Source organism: Octopus bimaculoides, chromosome 25 (genome assembly GCF_046866305.1).
Source record: "Octopus bimaculoides isolate indiv1 chromosome 25, ASM4686630v1, whole genome shotgun sequence".
NCBI lineage: Eukaryota > Metazoa > Mollusca > Cephalopoda > Octopoda > Octopodidae > Octopus > Octopus bimaculoides.
Genome location: NC_142952.1, coordinates 30,366,786 through 30,374,285, shown reverse-complemented (window position 1 = coordinate 30,374,285; position 7,500 = coordinate 30,366,786). Strand labels below are relative to the sequence as shown.

General features: G+C 39.0%; 2 protein-coding genes across 3 annotated transcripts in view; one reads left to right on the top strand and one right to left on the bottom strand.

Annotated features, from left to right (window-relative positions):
- Positions 1-7,500, top strand: part of LOC106874444 (lys-63-specific deubiquitinase BRCC36) — a 114,470-nt gene that overhangs the window by 22,247 nt on the left and 84,723 nt on the right. The window contains exon 2 of the mRNA XM_089342010.1: positions 2,820-3,031. The gene's annotated coding sequence lies outside the window, so the exon portion shown is untranslated. The remainder of the gene's footprint in view (positions 1-2,819; positions 3,032-7,500) is intronic.
- LOC106877110 (uncharacterized) overlaps positions 1-7,500 on the bottom strand; it is a 120,555-nt gene that overhangs the window by 70,480 nt on the left and 42,575 nt on the right. The window lies entirely within an intron of this gene.

The window sequence follows — 7,500 nt, the reverse complement described above, 5'->3', positions numbered from 1 at the left end:
CCACCACCACCACGACCACCATTACTTCCAGCACCACGTCCACTACCTCCAGCACCACGTCCACTACCTCCAGCAGCAGCACCACCACCACCACCACTACCACCACCATCACCACCACCACCACCAGTGCACCACAACCAGTACCGCAGTATCACCAGCACTACCACGACGACGACGACGACGACGACGACCACCACCACCACAATCGCCATCGCCGCCAACATCTTTCAATATAGGCTCCACCGTCATTCGCCTCTCCATTTTATTCTCAGTTTGCTTTCCTCCATTAATTTTTATATTTATATTTTATTTTTTCACAAAGCTTCCGTTATCAATAATTTTCATGTTTACTTGTACACCGCCATTTCTCCGCTCTGCACCCTACACATCCCCCATATACCAATTCCAGATTGGTTTCTACTTTTACTTTCACTTTTATATACGCGACATTTTAATGAAGTCTTTTACGAACTTTAACACACACATACACACACATACACACACACATATATATAAATATATATACATGCACACATACATTTTCGATGCTAAAATATTTACAACAAACATTCTATACATTTACTGCATATATGTGTATGTATATGTATGTTTATATATATACATGTGTATATATATATATATATATGTGTGTGTGTGTATATGTATGTGTGTATATATATATATATATATATATATATATATATATATATGTTTATATACACACACACGTATGTGTGTGTGTGTGTGCGCGCGCGTGTCTAACCTATGTATCAAATTTATAAACGGTAAATTTTAACAGTTTCTCCATTAGATTGAAGAAAAGGATGCGCCGCCATAATCGATTTTCGAAACTTATTGCATTCTCATCAGGTGATTATATCAGTTTGACCAATCCTACACAAACAAGCAGTCTGCTTGTTGATTTACTCAACAAATCTAGTAGCTACAGAGAAATGGAGCCACAAATTTGCGTACCGTAAGCGTTTGACACTTTGATGTAAGCGGCCTGTCGACGGGCATCCCAGTTCTCACAGATTCCAGGTATGAAATACAGGTAACCCATGGAGTAGATATGTTAGAGAACAAATGCCCATGATATCTGGGAGTATAAAAGTCTGCAAAACCTTCTTAAGGATGATGGTTATAAGAAGATACTTTCCTTCACAGCCCTGCTACCAAGTAGGAGGTCCAGTCAAAATTTACTCTTAATTAAAAAAAAAAGAGATGAACACACACACAGACAAACAAACATACACGTATATAAATATGCATTTGTTGTTAATATTATTTTCTACTCTAGGCACAAGGCCCGAAATTTTTTAGGAGAGGGACAGTCGATTAGATCGACCCCAGTTCCCAACTGGTACTTAATTTATCGACCCCGAAAGGATGAAAGGCAAAGTCGACCTCGGCGGAATTTGAACTCAGAACGTAGCGGCAGATGAAATACCGCTAAGCATTTCGCCCGGCGCGCTAACGTTTCTGCCAGCTCGCCGCCTTATTTGTTGCTAGTATTGTCAATGTTTATGTTGATGTTGTTTTTGTTATTGTCGATAATGTCCACAATGTTAATAATGCGGTCAATGTTCTTAATGTGGAAAATGCCATCAATACCGTTAGTGCTGTTAATGTTAGGGTTTTTATCGTTAATGCTCTCATAGGTCGTTAATGTTCCAATTCCTGTTAATATTGTAAATGTAGGTCTTCCAATCATAATGTTGCTAATATTGATAATGTTAACGTCGCTAATTTCGTTGTGTTGTTAATGTTGATCAAGTTCTTGATGTTGTTAATATCGTCAAAGTTGTTAATGTTGCTATTGCCTTAATGTGATTTATATTGCTAATGCTATTTATCTTGATAATTTTGTTAGTGTTCTTATCATTAATGATGCTCATATTGATAAAAGTGTTTTGCGATGTTAATGTTCTCAATGTTGAAAATATTGTAAACATCAGTAATCTCGTTAAAATTTTTTTTCTTGTTTTTTTTTTTATTAATTTTGTTAATTCCGTTATTGCTGTTCTGCTGTGTGGGGGACTGTGATATGCCAAAATATAAAAAAAAAAAAAAAAAAAAAATAGACACAACGTTCCCTCTGCGCCTCGTAAAAGGCGACTAAAAGGGACTGAGGTAGGATTTGCACTCCGACCTCGAAATGCCCTCACCAGTTTGTTGTTGTTGGCACTCCGTCAGTTACGACGACGAGGGTACCAGTTGATCCGATCAACGGAACAGCCTGCTCGTGAAATTAACGTGCAAGTGGCTGAGCATTCCACAGACACGTGTACCCTTAACGTAGTTCTCGGGAATATTCAGCATGACACAGTGTGACAAGGCTGACCCTTTGAATTACAGGCACAACAGAAACAGGAAGTAAGAGTGAGAGAAATGTGTAGTGAAAGAGTGCAGCAGGGTTCACCACCATCCCCTGCCGGAGCCTCGTGGAGCTTTAGGTGTTTTCGCTCAATAAACACTCACAACGCCCGGTTTGGGAATCGAAACCGCGATCCTATGACCGCGAGTCCGCTGCCCTAACCACTGGGCCATTGCGCCTCCATGCCCTCACCAATAACGCCTACCCAAACAGACCCATGGTTTAGAGGGTTGTCGTCTGAATGGCGCAAAAGTATCACCCGCCAGCGTAGAGAATCACCAACAAATGGTGGAGGCAACAGCGCCCTCCAACAGCGCCTACCACCCCCAACCTATGTTTGGTTATTGAGTTTGGGTTATAGTTTAGCTATTAATGTATTATACTAAGCTGTAGTTTACTAACAGGAGACCTAGTGTATTAACACCTATTATTTTATTTCTAGCTGTGTAGGGAACGGCATGTCAAAGAATGGGATCAGCGTTTCCTCCGTCTGTCGTTAAAGGGGACTAAAAGAGGTTGACCTAAAATTTGTACTCCGACCGCATAAAACACTTACCACAAACGACAACCCAAATAGAATCATCGGTCGGAGAGTTGACGCCTGAGTGGTGCAAACTGTCATCCGCCAGGAGTAGGGAGTCTCCGACAAATGTTGTGAGTACCACTAATATAAATTCGATTAATGTCGTTAATATTATTTTCTACTCTAGGCACAGGGTCCGAAATTTTTGGGAAGTGGGGGGGGGGGGGCAGTCGATTAGATCGACCCCAGTACGCAACTGGTACTTAATTCATCAAAGGATGAAAGGCAAAGTCGACTTCGGCAGAATTCGCACTCAGAACGTAAAGACAGACGAAATACCGCTAAGCATTTCTCCCGGCATGCTTAGCGGTATTTCGTCTGTCCGTGCGTTCTGGGTTCAAATTCCACCGGGGTCGACTTTCGGGGGGTCGATAAATTAAGTACCAGTTGAACACTGGGATCGATCTAATCGACTAGTACCCTCCCCCAAAATTCCTGGCCTTGTGCCAAAATTTGAAACCAATATTAAATCTATTAATGTTGTTAATATCTATAATGTCATTTTATGTTGATAATGCTGTTAATGTCATTACTATTATTGATATTGTAAATGTTGTTAAAACTTATAATGTAGTTTATTTTGATAATATCGTTAATATTGCTTATGTCTATAATATTGTTTTATATTGATAATATTGTTCATGTAGTTACTGTTACTGATAATGAAAATGCTGTTAAAGCTTATAACATGGTTTTATTCCAATAATATCCTTAATATTGCTCATGTTAATAATGTTTTATGCTGATGATATTGTAACAACTTATAATGTGGTTTTATTTTAATTATGTATTGCTAATGTTGTTAATGTTGTTTTATGCTGATAGTATTGTTTATGTCTTCAATGTTAATGTCTATAATGCCCTGATGTAGTGGCTCTCATGGCTTCTGATCTTAACTGACTGGAAGTGCTATCGTGTATATTGTTTTGTCTTGGTATAAAAGATGGGCTACAGTAAATATTCTGCTCAATACCACTGATTTGCTTGTCAGTTGCTTGATATTAACCAGTTGAGCATGTCCCTTAGTAGCTGACGATATGTGCATCTCTGATCACGGACAGAAGTAGTAGGAGAGCATCATAGCCATGTGTTGAGAGGAATTCTTTGGGGTTTGGATAATTTACCTTTGGAAATATGAGTGTTTTGTTCATCATCCTTAAACAACCCTTATTCAAGGACCATTTGAGCGGGATGGGCTACTCGACCTGAAGAAAATTCTAACTGGGCCCCACCTGCGAGGTCATGCGCGGTTTATCTTGATATGAGATCACTATGTGCACATATGGTTGTGATGCATGTGCCTGGTGTACCCTTAACAGATGGGTAGTCATGATGGGTATAATGGGCTTCGTATATTTTACCCCAGTGTCAATTTGATGTCATGCCCTGCTCTCTCACTCAATAATAATAATAATAATAATAATAATAATAATAATAACGAAACAGCAAGGAAGGAGTAAAAAATGTACGGTCAGTTTGCAAGAAATATGAACGGCAAGGCAGATACAGAAGACTGGTGGCGATGGAAGAGGAGGAGTGACCTGAAGATAGAGACAGAATCCCTAATATGCGCAACACAATAACAAGTGTTAAGGACTTATAATGTGAAGTGCAGAACAGACATCACTTCCGGTAGCGACAAATGCAGAATGTGTGGTGAGGGGGTTAAAATGGTATGGCACATCGTTAGTGCCTGAAATTGGCACAACGCGATTACAAAAGACAATATGACAATGTGACAAGAATGATCCGTTGAGAGATCCTTGGAAATCACGGCCTACAAAGAAGAAAGACTGGTATGAGCAGTCCCCAGAAGGGGTCACCGCGAATGAGAATTGCAAAATTGTGTGGGATGCAGTGATTCTGTGCGATCCCCTGACCAGACATGGGAAACCGGATATTGTTGTAGTGAATAGAAATGAACGAGCTTGCATGATAATCGACATAGCATGTCCCGGTGACAACAGGATCAGAGAGAAAGAAGAAAAACTGAATAACTACGACGATTTGAAGTGGGAAATACGAACGTTGTGGTCAATGAGGAGAGTAGACGTGATACCAATAGTATTTGGTGCACTTGGAAGTATCAGCACTCAACTACCAACATGGCTGGAAAAGATTTTTAAATTTTGTATAAGCGCAAGCGTAGATGTATGGTTAAGGAAATCACTCTGAGACCACGTTGCTTTGCGTTCTGTCTCACTGCACGGCACCTTGAGAAATGTATTTTACTGTAGCCCCTGGCCGACCAAGTACCTTGTGAGTGAATTTCATGAACGGAAACTGTGTGGAAGCTTGTACTATATAATGTATGTATGTATATACATACATACATATACATACACACACACACACACACACACACACACACACACACACACACACACACACACACACACACACACACACACACACACATATATATATATACCTGGAGTTCTATACCAATCCGACATTTTGTTAGCCTGGTGTATTTGTGTTAAAAGAGAGCTTGAGAAGTGTTCTGCCCGGATTGTTAATCCCTTATTAATAGCTCTCTCTCTCTCTCTCTCTCTCTCTCTCTCTCTCTCTCTCTCTCTTTCTCTCTCTCTCCATAATGTGTGTATGTGTCCAGTGTAAAAATCGATCTTCTCTGTCATGGTGATTCTTATATTCATTCACTAGCAATAAAAATTTACAGCCCGACATAAAATATCCGATTGTTTCCTCGAATTGCTTACAAGAACCTGCCATATGGGTCTGTACCATTGTGCAATACATGAAATGAATGTGTCAATCGCAAGTCTTGTGAAGTTGTTTGTAGTTAAAACCGGAATAAGAAATTTTCACAAGATGGAATTCCCTGGAGACAGTTATTGCCATGTATGTAGGCATGAAACTGTTTCTCTCTTTTCTCTTGATTCTCAAACTACTAGCAACCTATGAAGAAAATAGAAAAGAAAATAACAGATTCTATGAATTTCCTCCAGACTAATTATTTTCCATCTTTAATGAAATGTCTCACTTCAGAAAATGTTTAATTAAAAATTAATTGGTCGTATTATGCTGGCAATTTCTGAAAAGAATGAAATAATACCATACATGATTACCACCGACCACAAATTTTTAGCATTTTGTAATAAGTAAACAAATAATTAAACATGGTGGCTGTGCGACAAGAAGTTTGCTTCCGAACAACATGGTTCCAGCTTCAATCCTAGTGCGTGGCACCTTGGCCAAGTGTCTTCTACTATAGCCACGTGTTGACCAAAGCCTTGTGGGTGGATTTGGTAGATGGAAACTGAAAGAAACCGGTTGAATATATATATGTGTGTGTGTGTGTGTGTGCGTGCGAGTGCCTTTGTGCTTGTTTGTCCCCTGCTACATCTTCACAACCGTTGTTGGTTTGTTTAAGTTCTCGTAGCCAAGCAGTTCCTTAAAATAAATCGATAGAATAAGTACCTGACCGTTTCTCTCCCTTCTCTTGATTCCTAAACTACTAACAACGTATGAGGAAAATAGAAAAGAAAATAACAGATTCTATGAAATTCCTCCAGAGTAAATCATTTTCCATCTTTAATATACTGGGATCGATTCATTCGACGTAAAATTCTTCGAGGCTGTGCCGCCCTAGCATGGCCGCGCTCTCGTGACTTGTCCTCTAGTCGGTAGCCGGCAGAATCTTTAGCATGCCGGACAAAATAATTTATGGCGTTTCTTCGTCTTTACGTTCTGAGTAAACAATGAAAAAAAAAAAAATAATAATTTTGTGAATTGCCCTTTTTTCTTTTTTTTCATTGTTTACGCGTTTCTGTATAAATCCCCGCTGAAATTTATCTTTGTAGTGTCCTTATTGTTTTTGCAGCCCTTGAGGCCAATAAAGAAAGAATTGTTGTTGTTGTTATTAGGGAGATCTCGGAAAGATTCAACGGACTATTATTATTATTATTATTATTATTATTATTATTATTATTATTATTATTAGTAGTAGTAGTAGTATTTGGCTTCCTTACTGTTCTCGTCTTTACACATCTTTGTTCTTGCCAAAATCGATATTTCTCCTTTCATTACTTTCTATTTTGTTGTTTGTTTTTTCGTTTTGCTATCTTTTCTTCCCACTTCGGTTTCCTGTGTTACGCAGCTCTACTTTTCCCTTTTCATTGATCGAGCATTTCGACTCAATTACTTTGACTGAGGCGTAAAAATCACTTGATTGACATCAGACAAATTAAGCTCAATTGTATCGTTATCTTTGATTGCAGCATTTTCCCACCTTCATCAGCTGCTTTTATAAAGTTTTCTTTTCTATTTTCTTTTTATATATTTTTTCGCATCTTATTCCTACCGTTGGTTCTCTTTTCGCCATGGTTGTGTCGCTTACGAACATCACAGGTTCATTTACCATTTCTTTGTGCTCTCCATGCCTTCAGCATTCTCCTCTAGAAACCGACCGTTCCCTATCTCATTGGCATTCACTTCATCTCCTTCTTCATTGTCATCCTGATTTCTGTCACTATTTCTCGCGATTCTACTTTATTGCTGTATTTCCTTTTGTGAGAAC